This window comes from Oncorhynchus mykiss, chromosome 23 (assembly GCF_013265735.2).
Source record: "Oncorhynchus mykiss isolate Arlee chromosome 23, USDA_OmykA_1.1, whole genome shotgun sequence".
Taxonomy (NCBI): Eukaryota; Metazoa; Chordata; class Actinopteri; order Salmoniformes; family Salmonidae; genus Oncorhynchus; species Oncorhynchus mykiss.
The window spans coordinates 19,062,114-19,078,723 of record NC_048587.1 but is presented as its reverse complement, the minus strand read 5'-3'; the positions used below and the strand labels follow the sequence as shown (position 1 = coordinate 19,078,723).

General features: G+C 41.3%; 1 long non-coding RNA gene across 1 annotated transcript; it reads right to left on the bottom strand.

Annotated features, from left to right (window-relative positions):
• Window positions 1–788: 788 nt before the first annotated feature.
• LOC110502400 lies at window positions 789–2,247 on the bottom strand. Its single transcript, XR_002470325.2, has 4 exons — window positions 1,917–2,247; window positions 1,787–1,817; window positions 1,563–1,670; window positions 789–847 (listed from the first exon to the last, which is right to left on the bottom strand). It is a non-coding gene; the product is annotated as an uncharacterized LOC110502400 (long non-coding RNA).
• Window positions 2,248–16,610: the final 14,363 nt, after the last annotated feature.

Genomic DNA, 16,610 nt, shown 5'->3' with positions numbered 1-16,610 from the left:
ATTCAAAATCTTAAATTCTATTATGTTGTTTGTGTGTACTGGAGCTCTTTTAAGAGCTTTGTGGCATAGAACGTGATGTTTTTGTTGATTAATAAAATTTTCTAGAATATCAAGCTGTGTGTGGAGCTTCCATTTCTATATAAAAAACATCCACTTAATGCCACTTTTTAATAATTTTATTTCAAACAACGTTTTTATATTACTGGCAAATATTAAAGTAAATCAATAATCCCAGTGGATAAAAAAACTAAAACAAACTTTTTGTTATATAAAGGCTTCCAATCAAACTTCAATCAAATTATTTTATGAAGCCCTTACATCAGCTGATGTCACAAAGTGCTGTACAGAAACCCAGCCTAAAACTCCAAACAGCAAGCAATGCAGGTGTAGAAGCACGGTGGCTAGGAAAAACTCCCTACAAAGGCCAGAACCTAGGAAGAAACCTGGAGAGGAACCAGGCTATGAGGGGTGGCCAGTCCTCTTCTGGCTGTGCCGGGTGGAGATCATAACAGAACATGCCCAAGATGTTCAAATGTTCATAGATGACCAGCAGGGTAAAATAATAATCACAGTGGTTGTCGAGGGTGCAACAGGTCAGCACCTCAGGAGTAAATGTCAGCTGGCTTTCATAGCCGATCATTCAGAGTATCTCTGCCGCTCCTGCTGTCTCTAGAGAGTTGAAAACAGCAGGTCTGGGACAGGTAGCACGTCCGGTGAACAGGTCAGGGTTCCATAGCCGCAGGCAGAACAGTTGAAACTGGAGCAGCAGCATGGCCAGGTGGACAAGGGACAGCAAGGAGTCATCAGGCCAGGTAGTCATGAGGCATGGTCCTATGGCTCAGGTCCTCTGAGAGAGTAAGAAAGAGAATTAGAGCGAGCATAATTAAATTCTAACAGGACACTGGATAAGACAGGAGAAACACTCCAGATATAACAGACTGACCCTAGCCCCCAGACACATAAACTGGAGGCTGAGACCGGAGGGCTCGGGAGATACTGTGGCCTTGTCCAACGATACCACCAGACAGGGCCAAACAGGCAGGATATAACCCCACCCACTTTGCCAAAGCACAGCCCCCAACACCCTCAACAGTCTATCCTCCCTGTCTATTCTCGTCTTCTCTACATCTATTTTCCTCATCCATCATTCTCCTGTACTCATCTTTCTTTTTTCCTTTTCTCTCTTCTCTTTTTATTGCCTCTTCCTCTCTCTTCTCATCGAGAGCGCTGGCCTGCCTTTCTCTCTCTTCATCTCTGTCCTGCATCTCTCTGAGTAGTGTGACCCACTGACTCTCTCCTCATTTTGGGAGTTCTCTCCTCTTTCACCCTCTCCCTCTTCTCCTGCACTTTTCTGGAAAACACCACTACCTCCTGGCTGGATGAGGCAACTATAACAGGTGGTGTAATTGCAGGCCTGTTGCCAATTGCCTCATATATGGCATGTACCATTACCAGGAGGCAGTGGTGCTCTCCCCTCCCTCTGTATTCACCCCAGTTTGGGGGCATTTCAAATCCTTTAAGAAACAGTTTGGGCACAAACAGCTAAGAAATGCTGCACTCACCATACAACCTGGACATGATGTAGATAGAGACATTTTAGATGCCTTTGAGGTTCTCCCATTTTTTTTTCTTTATCCAGGCTGCAGCCGCTTCCCCTCCAGACAGTACTCCTGCACAGAACCAGATCATAAAAGCTTCAGTGATTTAACTGTCTTGACATAACCATCAGTCTGTTTGCATGTGATTGTTAATGTTAGATAACGTTCCCAGAAATTCAGCTACTTACGCAAGCCCCTTCACAGCCGCATGCCTCTTTCCTGTGAACCGGAATTCGGTATTTGAAAAGTCACACATTTTTATTACATTTCTTAACATTTTATATTTAGTTCATTGTTATATTTCGATTTTGTACTTACATTTTTATCTGCTCTCGTTGGACTTATTTTCTGCCATTTTCTTCAAATGTGAAAATGTTGTGAAGTCACGCCCATTTTCTGAAGAATTGCATTATGGGCCCTAGAAGCACAGAAATAGTGTCCACTGCGTGTATACTTTGTATTTTGGAGAATTTAATATGACATCTGGGAACTTTGGGATACTAAATATATCCATACTGTCATGACTCTCCTGTGAGGATCCAAAGATCAGGTTACAATGGATCAGCGTCTACCGAGCCCTCTCACCCGTAGAGGGGAGGGGGGATAGATGTGGGGGTTTTATGACACCTCACGTCAATCGTAAATTGTAGCAGCAGACGACTCCTTTTGGTCTCTAGTATTGGTGAATGGAATCACTTTGTTACAGAAGGTTTTGCTGCCCCAAAACTCTTAACATCCAACAGTGAACACTGGGACAATATATTTCAGTAGCCAAATGTCGGGAATGATGAGAGATGGAATATGGGAAATACATTTTGTGATGTCATTAAATGGTATGAAGTGATATAATGAAAATATTTTAACTTGAAGAGCTTCCACACTGTGTATATCAGTTTTACATTATTTACGCTGTGTAGGACATATCAAGGATGAAGATAATATTTTTATTAAGATAGGAATGTGATTGTAGATTTCTAATGAGATCATCGTTTTTGATTATGTTTTGCCCCGTAACTAGCCACGCCTGAGGGACCACAGAGAGCATGTCAGCATGACGAAACGCCCCTTTTTACCCAAGTGTATAAAAGACTGAGTTAAGAATTAACACACTAGACTAGAAGGACCACAAGCTGCAGCTACTTCTCCATTGGTCACGATCCTGAAAATCAACGAGTTGAAGATGACAAAGTAGCCTCTAACAATCAATGTTACGGTTGAGTAGCTGTTCTAAGTACTGTATCTAAGAAAGTGAATTTAAGTAGGACCATCCGGTTATTCTGTTCAAATCACCATCGTCGACTACACTGCTCTCATCACAACTCTGGGGATCATCGATACGGCTGATATGCTGTCCTCAGAAGACCACTGTTCCAGAACAATTTAAAGTAAACACAGACAACTAAGGAGAAGGACATTGTCCACAAGAGGTCACACATTTCACGAAAACCTCTGTCCAAGACCTTCAACAAGTAAATACATGCATTACTTCTGTTGTGGAAAATTGCAAGATTATGTTATAGTGCTTGAAAGATTATATTATAATCATTGTATTGCATTAGAATGGTTGTTTTATTCGACAGAATAGAATCTGTCGACTATTGTGTGTTCAGTGTTCCACTGAGGATGGGCCGCTATGAGAGCACTGACAGAGGAGATTAATATCTTTGGCCAATAAAGCCTAAAGAGCATTCCAGATTGTGAGGTAATGTTTTTGTACTATGAAGTACCAGGAACGAGATTAGAACCTCATCTTAGAGACCAAACTGAATGATAATTTATAGCTAATGCTATCTGGCTATGGGATACTCCACTCTCAAGTAAAAGTCTTTCTTTGTGAACTGTTCCTAAGATCTGTGGTTTGTCATGTCGACTAGGGGGGTGTATCTTGGCTATAAAAGATCTTGGTATTCTTTTGTAGGGACTCTCGGAATTCATTATTAAACACTGAATTGATCTGAGAGGCAAAGGGCTATTGTGAAGCTCATATTATTAAAGATGAAGTTTAAGTATAACTCTGACAGGTGTGTGGTTTGTAACTCTCCTCATTTGGTAATACAGGAAATTGCCACGACACTTCTTACCCACTTCTTACCCAAACAGGCGGCAGTTCGGGGCAAGGTATTAGGATTACTGTAAGCGTGGTTCCTAAATGTATCCAAGTGTTCTCTCTTTCTCTCTCCATCTTTTGTAACAAGTGTCATATTGCTGTTTTTATCGTATTATGTTTCTAATCAATAACCTATACAGTGTGTGTATCCTGTGTTATTTAATTTGTTGTACTTTTTCTTTCAATATTATCAATTATCAATTGACCGCAATTTTAGAACAATTGAACACGTGCAATTGATTTGCTGTACATCACATCACAAATATATACATACACACATAAAATAGGCTACATCACATGTATAAGACCCATGTTAAGGGTTACCTCAGTAGTTGGTTAAGTGAAAATGTCCCTTCTGCTCCTTGACTGAATTCATTCTAAATGTGTAGTCTGTTGTTGCTCTCCTCGTGAGGCAATCCAGGTGTGCATTTGTCAGTCTGTTACTCTGTTTTGGTTTCACAATGTTGACTGTTGAAAATGTTGCTTCCCATGAGTAAGTGCTTACAAAAAATGTCACCATTTGCACACACTGCTTCAGAAGTGGATACTGTGTCTGACAAGGCTCCAGAAATGGGTAACACCCAGTGGCAACCCGTCATTCAGGGCATGTACTTTCTTAGGTAAAAAAAAGGGGTGTTATCCATTGGGGGGGGGGGGGGGCTTCTCTGTTTTGCTTGTTATTTTGGCATCAATACATGTCACATATCAGTTGGAAAACAATGTAAAAACAAATACATATAATTGAGTTAATAAAGCCACCTACGAACATCTCATTTTTTTCTCTCTTTTTTTTCTCTCTTGAGTAAGGCAGCTCCAAAATGCAGGCGTTTCAGCCTAGTTCAGTGCCTTCTGTGGTGGTGGGGCTAACCAGCAGAAATGAGAATGAGCTACGAGTATGACTGGGAAAATACGTTTTGAACGGTTATTCAACTTGGATTTGTAAATCCGGCTTCTTTCTCTTTGATGACAAAATTTGCCCACGAAGGACCGCCGCGCCACTTTCCTGTTCAAGCACATCACAACAATGTGAGTCCAATAATGTCTTACGCTGCTTTATATATTATGTAGGATGCCATAGAAATATGTATACTGTAACTAATAAACTAATACTAAGTGTATGTGCCTCACCCTAATAATTTGGTCTATTTTCACTAACGCGGTATTGTAAACACATCGTTCGTGGCCGGTGTGCTTGTTTGCCTATAACCTGTTTTAGAACAATGTAATTATTGAATATAAGCTATGTTAGCTAACTGCATTTCCCCGCCGCCATCTTCCGGATTTTCCTGATTCTCCGGTGGTTGTTCGTTCCCAGCTGTCATGTTGTTCTCCAGGTCTTCCCCCTCATTTACATTGTCAATAGATTTACGTTTATTTTTTACAATAAATCGATCCATGTCAAATAGACTACAAAATTAGCTAGTAGCAAACTGACATGTATCGGTCGCTGTAGCTGAGCAGTTGAGCTCTATTTCGGCCTTTCTGTTCAACAGCTGCGCTATACTGCCATCTATCTGCCGTCCAGGGAACAATAGATAAACTCAGCAAAAAAAAGAAACATCCCTTTTTCAGGACCCTGTCTTTCAAAGATAATTCGTAAAAATCCAAATAACTTCACAGATCTTCATTGTAAAGGGTTTAAACACTGTTTCCCATGCTTGTTCAATGAACCATAAATAATTCATGAACATGCACCTGTGGAACGGTCGTTAAGACACTAACAGCTTACAGACGGTAGGCAATTAAGGTCACCGTTATGAAAACGTAGGACACTAAAGAGGCCTTTCTACTGACTCTGAAAAACACAAAAAGAAAGATGCCCAGGGTCCCTGCTCATCTGCGTGACCGTGCCTTAGGCCAGCTGCAAGGAGGCATGAGGACTGCAGATGTGGCCAGGGTAATAAATTGCAATGTCTGTACTGTGAGACGCCTAAGACAGCGCTACAGGAAGACAGGACGGACAGATGATCATCCTCGCAGTTGCAGACCACATGTAACAACACCTGCACAGAACCGGTACATCCGAACATCACACATGCAAGACCGGTGAAGGATGGCAACAAAAACTGCCCGAGTTACACCAGGAACGCACAATTCCTCCATCAGTGCTCAGACTGAGCACGCCATGGCCAGCGAAGAGCCCGAACCTCAATCCCATTGAGCACGTCTGGGACCTGTTGGATCGGAGGGTGAGGGCTAGGGCCATTCCCCCCAGAAATGTCCAGGAACTTGCACGTGCCTTGGTGGAGTCCATGAGGAAGAGATGCACTGCAGTACTTAATGCATCTGGTGGCCACACCAGATACTTACTGACTGTTACTTTTGATATTGACCCTCTCTTTGTTCAGGGACACATTATTCAATTTCTGTTACTCACATGTCTGTGGAACTTGTTCAGTTTATGTCTCAGTTGTTGAATCTTGTCATGTTCATACAAATATTTACACATGTTAAGTTTGCTGACAGACATTTTCTTTTTTTGCTGAGTTTATATTCAATGAAGTGATTCAGGCCTGCATTAAACACATTGAATTGAAATTGTATCATTGTTATGTATTAAGAATGTAGAATAGGAAAATCAGGGCTCGCGGACCACGCAATGAGTACCACTGGGCTAGAGCGAAGAGAGGTGGGGAAAGGGTTGCAAGTGATGGGTCAATAATATAATAATACTCTTGGCAAAAATGTTTATCTTTAATTTACAATATGTAGAATATATGAGAATAGAAAGGTTCAGAACTTTAACTGTGAAACAGCACAGTTAAAAAATATATGGCAAATAGAAATCAAAACTGAATGGTGTTCAGAGATAGACGGGAGGGGTTGAGTGGAGCTGGGACTAAAGGATGGGAATAAAAACACACAAAAAAGATAGCTTTTGTAAAATTAACTGTGTCCATAAAATGTATAAAGTATGTACAGTTGAAGTCGGAAGTTTACATACACCATAGCCAATTACATTTAAACTCAGTTTTTCACAATTTCTGACATTTAATCCTAGTAACAATTCCCTGTCTAAGGTCAGTTAGGATCACTACTTTATTTCAAGAATGTGAAATGTCAGAATAATAGTAGAGGTAATGATTTATTTCAGCTTTTATTTCTTTTATCACATTCCCAGTGGGTCAGAAGTTTACATACACTCAATTAGTATTTGGTAACATTGCCTTTAAATTGTTTAACTTGGGTCAAACGTTTCAGGTAGCCTTCCACAAGCTTCCCACAATAAATTGGGTGAATTTTGGCCCATTCCTCCTGACAGAGCTTGTGTAACTGAGTCAGGTTTTTAGTCTCCCTTGCTCGAACACGCTTTTTCAGTTCTGACCATACATTTTCTATAGGATTGAGGTCAGGGCTTTGTGATGGACACTCCAATACATTGACTTTGTTGTCCTTAAGCCATTTTGCCACAACTTTGGAAGTATGCTTGGGCTCATTGTCCATTTGGAAGACCCATTTACGACCAAGCTTTAACTTCCTGACTGATTTCTTGAGATGTTGCTTCAATATATCTACATCATTTTCTTTCCTCATGATGCCATGCATTTTGTGAAGTGCACCAGTCCCTCCTGCAGTAAAGCACCCCCACAACATGATGCTGCCACCCCCGTGCTTCCCGTGCTTCACGGTTGGGATGGGGTTCTTCGGCTTGCAAACGTCCCCTTTTTCCTCCAAACATAACAATGGTCATTATGGCCAACAGTTTTTGTTTCATCAGACCAGAGGACATTTCTCCAAAAAGTATGATCTTTGTCCACATGTGCAGTTGCAAACCGTAGTCTGGCTTTTTTTCTGCCGGTTTTGGAGCAGTGGCTTTTTCCTTGCTGGGCAGCCTTTCAGGTTATGTCAATATAGAACTCGTTTTACTGTGGATATAGATACTTTTGTACCTGTTTCCTCCAGCATCTACACAATGTCCTTTGCTGTTGTTCTGGGATTGATCTGCACTTTTCACACCAAAGTACGTTCATCTCTAGGAGACAGAACACGTCTCCTTCCTGAGCGGTATGACGGCTGCGCTGTCCCATGGTGTTTATACTTGCATACTATTGTTTGTACAGATGAACGTGGTACCTTCAGGCGTTTGGAAACTGCTCCCAAGGATGAACCAGACTTGTGGAGGTCTACAGTTTTTTTTCCGAGGTCTTGGCTGATTTCTTTTGATTTTCCCATGATGTCAAGCAAAGAGGCAATGAGTTTGAAGGTAGGCCTTGAAATACATCCACAGGTACACCTCCAATTGACTCAAATTATGTCAATTATCCTTTCAGAAGCTTCTAAAGCCATGAAATCATTTTCTGGAATTTTCCAAGCTGTTTAAAGGCACAGTCAACTTAGTGTATGTAAACTTCTGACCCACTGGAATTGTGATACAGGGAATAATAAGTTAAATAATCTGTCTGTAAACAATTGTTGGAAAAATGACTTGTGTCATGCACAAAGTAGATGTCCTTACCGACTTGCCAAAACTATAGTTTGGTAAAACTTCTTAGGGCTGAAATCCCGTTATCGGGATCGATTTGACAACAGCCAGTGAAAGTGCAGGGCGCCAAATTCAAAACAACAGAAATCTCATAATTAAAATTGTTCAAACATCTTATACCATTTTAAATGTAATCTTGTTGTTAATCCCACCACAGTGTCCAATTTCAAATAGGCTTTACAGCGAAAGCACCACAAATTATTATGTTAGGTCAGAGCCAAGCCACAGAAAACAGCCACAGCCATTTTTCCAGCCAAAGTGAGGAGTCACAAAAAGCAGAAATATAGATAAACTTAATCACTAACCTTTGATGATCTTCATCAGATGACACTCATAGGACTTCATGTTGCACAATACATGTATGTTTTGTTTGATAAAGTTCATATTTATATCATAACATCTCAGTATACATTGGCAAGTTATGTTCAGTAGTTCCAAAAATATCCAGTGATTTTGCAGAGAGCCACATCAATGTACAGAAATACTCAGAAATACTCAATGTTGATGAAAATACAAGTGTTATGCATGGAACTTTAGATACACTTCTGCTTAATGCAACCGCGGTGTCAGATTATAAAAAAGCAAATGGAAAAAGCAAACCATGCAATAATCTGAGTACGGCGCTCAGAAAAACAAATACTTATATCCTCCATGTTGGAGTCAACAGAAGTCAGAAATAACATTATGAATATTCACTTACCTTTGATGATCTTCATCAGAATGCACTCCCAGGAATCCCAGTTCCACAATAAATGTTTGATTTGTTCGATAATGTCCATAATTTATGCCCAAATAGCTACTTTTGTTGGCGCGTTTGGTAAACAAATCAAAACTCACAAAGCGCGTTCACTAGTTGCAGACGAAATGTCTAAAAGTTCAGTGACAGTCCGTAGAAACTTGTATGTATGTATGGAATCAATCTTTAGGACATAAATCTTTAGGACATCTTCAATCTCTGAACATAAATCTTCAATAATATTCCATCCGGACAATTCCCTTGTCTTCAGAAAAGCAAAGGAACGGAATATACCTCTCATGTGAAATGTGCATGACCAGCGCGTGACTACTGGCAGACCTCTGACTCATTCCCATCTCATTCGGCCCCACTTCACAGTAGAAGCATCAAACAAGTTTCTAAAGACAGTTGTCATCTAGTGGAAGTCTTAGGAAGTGCAACATGACCAATATCCCACTGTATCTTCAATAGGAGCTTGAGTTGATAATCGACCAACCTCAGATTTCCCACTTCCTGGTTGGATATTTTCTCAGGTCTTTGCCTGCCATATGAGTTATGTTATACTCACAGACATCATTCCAACAGTTGTAGAAACTTCAGAGTGTTTTCTATTCAAATCTACTAATACTACTAATCTACTATGCATATATTAGCAACTGGGACAGAGTCTGATGTTCAAGAGGTGGACATTGGGGAGGTCCAGGGAGGAGACATGGAAGCCTGAGTGTTGCGACCCTATCAACCAGTAACCTCTCACTCCACTGCAATCTGTAGGGTCTCAGAAGTTGAATTGCATGCAACCCAAGCTGTTTACATCTGCCTGTTTATAAAGCCTGTCCCCGTCACATAAACAAGTGCTGCTTAGGGGTTGTGTTTCCACACAGTGACCGTGGTTGGGGGAGGGGAGATATGAGTAGGGCGGGGGGGGTTCTTGGCATGCCAACTGCTCCAGGTCATCTGCTTCCATGGCAACAATTGACAGTGCAGTCAAAGCACTTTCCAGGCCTGGTCTTAGTGTGTTTGTGTGTCGTGTGTGTACTTGCACGGGTATGTTATCCACTTACCATATCCATACCAGTTTAATTTCAACTGTCCACAGAGGACACGTATAAATCCTTCCCCGTGTTCCAGTGTGTAGGCCCTATTACTTGCTTTGTCAGTCTCACCACATAAATCTGTCTCCCTCTCTATGAACACTGAGAGACTGCACTGTAGCTCTGTCCCAGTGAGTATATTACTCTGTACTACAGTAACTGTATCTCTAGCCCTGCTTGCTGCAGTGCATAAATCACCTGAGTATGAGTTGCTGGGATTTGACCTGACCGTGGTACGTCTTGTCCACGTCGGTTACCTACAGGAGATGCTCAACTTTGTCTATGACCCTGCCTTCCCCACCAGGTCTGCCTGGCTGACATCACAAGTTTACATCAGTTAGTAATTAGGTTTATGTTGTTCCAATTGGCTCATTAATCCCCGCTTCCTCTCCCTTGTAACTATTCCCCAGGTTGTTGTTGTAAAAGAGAAAGTGTTCTCAGTCAACTTACCTGGTAAAATAAAATTTCCATGAATACCTTTATATAGTTGTCTTTGACTCTATTTATAACTCTATTTCTTTATGTTGTCTAACAGTATTTGGTTTGAGCTGAATTCATTTCACAGATATTATTTCAAAAATATTAACTTAGGGTTTGAGAAAATACTCCCCCCCGGTCTGGCCCAGGTTAAGAGTTATACATCTCAGTTAGTAGGTCCTTTTAGAGATGATGGCTGTCCCTCCTATCTCCCACACATATACACTGTTCTGAGAAGTTGTCCTGTCACCCTCTGGTTCCAGGGGCCTGGTGTTTGACACGATGCACAGGGATCTGCTCAAGGTTGACCCATATGACAACATCCTGGTTCTGTGCCTACGGCTTCAATTTCACGAGGGGGTAAGTTCTGAAGCTCGTAATTATATCCCACTCATATGCAACATTTACCATGTACTCATACTAAACACCCTCATATTGCACGTACTTACACGGTACAGTCGTATCATACTCATTCACTCACTCTCTGTTGTTCCTTTAGGCCTGAGATCAGGGAGATGCTACCCGACAAGTTTATCCAGCATGGAGACACTGACCGCTTCTACATTCTGATCACACTGTTCACAACCTCCATAGTGAGAGAGCAGACTTCACTGTAGCCCTTACAGTGACCTTCACTAAACTGTGTTCACAGTCTCTCTGACACTGTCCACATTGTAGTACTTCTTACATGTAAATACTCCACTGTTTGTTAGTTTGTTTTGTTTTCTTCAGAATGTACAGTACCAGTCAAAAGTTTGGACACACCTACTCATTCAAGGATTTTCTTTATTTTTTATAATTATCTACATTGTAGAATAATAGTGAAGACTTCAAAACTATAAAACAACACATATGGAATCGTGTATCAACCAAAAAAAAGTGTTCAACAAATGAAAATATATATTAGATTATTCAAAGTAGCCACCCTTTGCCTTGATGACAGCTTTGCACACTCTTGACATTCTCTCTTGTTATTAAAAGGCACATTTTCAAGAAGGCATGTCTGAAAAAAAGCGGTAGTTCAAATGCCTCATGTGAAGCAGTGCCGTGTGTCATACGGTGAGCTTTCTGTAACGGAATGTACCACAGAATGTTGAGACAAGTATAGCTTAATATAGCTTGACTCAACCAAAGCCCAATTCAATAGAACGTTCTCAATGTCCACAGACATCTTGACAGCAGCAGCAACGAGAGACCTGATATCAATTCCCTCCAGCACAGAATCAAGGTACACACACACCAGGGTTTCCGTTAGCTGGTAATAGCCGGCTTTTGGCCAATGCAAAAAATGTACGGCAAATAAATAAAATTAGCGCTGGCCAATTGTCCGGGAGAAGAAAAAATATATACGTTTTTGGCTATTCATTGTTTGAAATACCAGTCGATAGCGCGAGAGCTGCTGCTACACTGTTCTAAATAACAGAGGTTCTAAATAACAGAGGTTCTAAATAACAGGGTAAAAACAGACGGACAACTATAAAAGCTCAAACCAAGTTTATTCACCCAATGGGTCAGACAGCTGAACAGACAAAGACATGTTCCCACCGCAACCATATACATTTCTCCTACAGATAACCTTTAACATCTGGTGTAGAAATCAGACTGTGGCCCTTCTCCTTTCCATAGGCCACCTGATGATTAACAATATTTCAAGTTTAGAAGTCAGAACCCATCACCACCAAGACTCTTCTTAGAGGTGCCTGCTCAGCCAAACTGAGCAATCAGGGGACAAGGGCCTTAGTCAGGGCGGTGACCAAGAACCCGATGGTCACGCTGACAGAGCTCCAGAGTTCCTCTATGGAGATGGGAGAACCTTCCAGAAGGACAACCATCTCTGCAGCACACTACCAATCAGGCCTTTATGGTAGAGTGGCCAGAGGGAAGCCACTCCTCAGTAAAAGGCACATGACAGCCCTACGGTGAAGCATGGTGGTTGCAGCATCATGCTGTGGGTATGTTTTTCAGCGGCAGGGACTGCGAGACTAGTCAGGATCAAGGGAAAGATGAACGGAGCAAAGTACAGATAGATCCTTGATGGAAACTTGCTCCAGAGCGCTCAAGACCTCAGACTGGGGCAAATGTTCACCTTCCAACAGGTACACAGCCAAGACAACGCAGGAGTGGCTTTGGGATAAGTCTCTGAATGTCCTTGAGTGGCCCAGCCAGAGCCTGGACTTGAACCTGATCGAACATCTCTGGAGAGACCTGGAAATATCTGTGCAGCGACGCTCACCATCCAACCTGACAGATCTTGAGAGGATCTGTAGAGAAGAATAGGAGAAACTCCCCAAATACAGGTGTGCCAAGCTTGTAGCGTCATACCCAAGAACACGCTGCCAAAGTTGCTTCAACAAAGTACTGAGTAAAGGGTCTGAATATGTTATATTTCCGTTTTATATTTTTAATACATTTCTAAACATTTCTAAAAACCTGGTATTGATTTGTTGTTATGGAGTATTATGTGTAGATTGATGAGGGAAAAAACTATTTAATCCATTTTAAAATGGCTCCCGATTGGCGCAGCGGTCTAAGGCACTGCATCTCAGTGCTAGAGGTGTCACTACACACCCTGGTTCGATCACAACCGGCCGTGATCGGGAGTCCCATAGGGCAGCGCACAATTGGCTCAGTGTCGTCCTTGTTAGGGGAGTGTTTGGCAGGGGTAGGCCGTCATTGTAAATAAGAATTTGTTCTTAACTGACTTGCCTAGTTAAATAAAGTAAAAAATATATAATAATAACGCTGTAACGTAACAAAATGTGGAAAAGGTCGAGGGGTCTGAATACTTTCCGAATGCACTGTATCTGCCAAATATATTTAAATGTATCAGTATATCTGTGTGTAACTTTTGAATAATGTTTGAAAGGGAGACAGTCCAGGTAAAAGTAGTCCTGCTGTTTGTCATTTACTGTAAAAGGGTTCTGAAGGGATGTGTTGATGTTGTATTTTATGTGCATTTCAAATGGCTGTGGTTCAATGACGTTGCATTAGTTCATGGCATGCTGCCTGAGTACCTACTGTATATCCAGAGACAATATCATGCATATGATTAAAACAAATGATTATTATTGTTATTGTTATTATAAAACTCATCAAATTGTAGGCATTATGTTGAGAGCTGGAAAAACATGGTATTGAAATGCATCAGCGCTTCCTCAAACCTGGATTAACTACTAGAAGTATTCAGCTGCGTTAATATATTTTTCTAAGAGGTAATTCTGCACTGAAAGAATCGTTTTCTTATTCCTGCAATAGTATAGGATTCCTGAGTATATCCGGCGTCTCTCTTTGGGCGTACAGTTGTGTACGAGTGTTTATGGTTGATGATGAGTCATCAACCATCAACCATAAAAACATAGCATGACTCAGAAACTGGTTCATGTTGCCCCAACCCAGTTTCCCTCGAATGGTTTGTTCCCACACTTGGGACTGACTCTCTATTGGTTACACAGATTTATGGCCTCCCATCCTATTCTAACCACCTCTCGTCGGCTATGTTATCTGATGAAATTGCTGTACAATATGATCTTGTTGCCATCTGATGCACATTCAGATGTCATAAATCAGCACTGCAGAGCTCTCCCTGTCCTGTGCCGTGCCTTGATTGTATTACTGTTGATGATGTCTGGAAATGTGCATGTACACCCTGGCCCATCTACAGTTGCTAGCCCCAATTCTGACTTGTGCTCTGATATCTGCTTCACTGATTTCTGCTCTTGTAAAAGCCTGGGTTCTCTGCACCTTAACACTAGAAGCTTATTACTTAAAATGGATCAGTTGAAAGTGTGGGTTCACAGCTCCAATTTCTAGATGTGTTGCTTATTACTGAGACGTGGTTAAGAAAGAGTGTTTTGAATGCTGATGTTAACCTTTCTGGTTATAACCTTTTTCGGCAAGACAGACCTTCCAAAGGTGTGGGAGTGGCAATCTTTGCCAAGGATCACCGTCAGTGCTCAGTTGCCTCCACCAAGTCTGTCTCCCAAAAATTAGATTTGCTGGTTTTAAGCAAATAGCTCTTTGTTGACTGTTGCTGGGTGCTATCGTCTTCCATCAGCACCGGCCTGTACCCTACCTGCCCTAAGCTCTCTCCTGGCCCCTTACACTAAGTCTGAATTTGTCCTGCTAGGTGACCTAACCTGGGACATGCTTAAACCACCTGACCAAGTCCTAAAGCAATGGGACTCCCTAAATATTTCTTAGATTATCACTAATCCCACAAGGCATGCCTCTAAACACCCAGAAAAGGGTAGGGGGCACTATTTTAGGGTAGGGGGCATTATTTTCACCTCTGGATGAAAAGTGTGCCCAAAGTAAACTGCCTGCTACTCAGGCCCAGAAGCTATGATATGCATATGATTTGTAGATATGGATAGAAAACACTCTAAAGTTTCCAAAACTGTTAAAATAATGTCTGTGAGAATAACAAGACTGATTTCGCAGGCGAAAACCTGAGAAAAATCCATCCAGCCATTACAGTATCCATTGACTTAGGACTCAAATTGCAGTTCCTATGCCTTCCACTAAATGTCAACAGTCTTTAGAAATTGTTTCAAGCTTGTATTCTGAAAAATGAGGGAGTAAGACCAGTCTGAATGACTGGACCCTAAAGTGTCAGAGAGCTTTTTCATGCGCAATCCTGAGAGCGAGCCTTTCTTGTTCACCTTTTATATTGACGATGTTATTGTCCGGTTGAAATATTATTGATTATTTAGGCTACAAACAACCTGAGGATTGAATATAAACATCACTTGACATGTTTCTATGAACTTTACAGATACAATTTTGATTTTTTTTCTGCCTGTTGTGACTGCATTTGAGCCTGTGGATTACTGAAGAAAACACGCAAACAAGGTTTTTGGATATAAAGAGAGACTTTATCGAACAAAACAAACATTTATTGAGTAAATTAATGTCTTCAAGACCTGGAGAATAAACCCTCCTCCTCACAGCTGCCGATGTCCCTTAATATTGATGATGTGGTTGTTACTGACAAAAAGCACATGGCTGAGCTTTTTAATCAGCACTTAATTAAGTAAGGATTCCTATTTGACTCAGCCATGCCTCCTTGCCCGTCCAACATTTCCTCATCTCCCACCCCTTCCAATGTGACTATCCCTGATGCTTCTCCCTCTTTTTCCCCTGCCCCACTACAAAGTTTCTCCCTGCAGGCAGTCACAGAGTCTGAGGTGCTAAAGGAGCTCCTTAAACTTGACCCCATCTGGGTCAGATGGTTTAGACCCTTTCTTCTTTAATGTTGCTGCCCCTATCATCGCCAAGCCTATCTACAACCTTTTTAACCTGTCTCTCCTTTCTAGGGAGGTTCCCGTTGCTTGGAAGGCAGCCACAGTTCATCCTTTATTTAAAGGGGGAGATCAAGCTGATCCTAACTGTTATAGGCCTATTTCTATTTTGCCCTGTTTATCAAAAGTGTTGGAAAAACTTGTCAACAATCAACTGACTTGCTTTTTTGATGTCAATTTATATTGTATTAATTAATTAATGCATTTTAATCCCAGGCCCCCGTCCCCGCAGGAGGCCTTTTGCCTTTTGGTAGGCCGTCATTGTAAATAAGAATTGCCTAGTTAAATAAAGGTTAAATAAAAAAATCAAATGAACTCCCTTAAGGTGTGTCAAAGGTTGTGCAAAGGTCTTACTATACAGAGTATGATATTTTTCCAAATTATTGGCTGTTTGTTTGTTTTCATAACTGTTACTGGACTCTTGTCCTACAACAGTGGTTCCCCAAAACATTTGGTTACTGTACCACCAACATAATTTTGCTCTGTCCGGAGTAACCCTAAAATACATCCTTGTGCATTTTACCAGTAGGTCTCATGAGTCTTCTCAAGTTCCCCCTTTGGGGTGGAAACCACTGTCCTCCAGTATGGAACTGGACAGACTCCCTCTACTGGAAGTGTGAAGACTGCCATTGACTCAAATGTTTAAATTCAGAGGTCCGTTTACCTTGAGGCGGATTTAGCTGCTGTGTAAAAGCACCGCTAACTGTGCCAATGAATGTAATGTTTTCCAAATTTAAGAATGATCATATTGTTTGTATGTTCTGAGTTTTTCAAAAGTTAGGAGACAGCTGTTTTTTTAAATTAATTGTAGAATG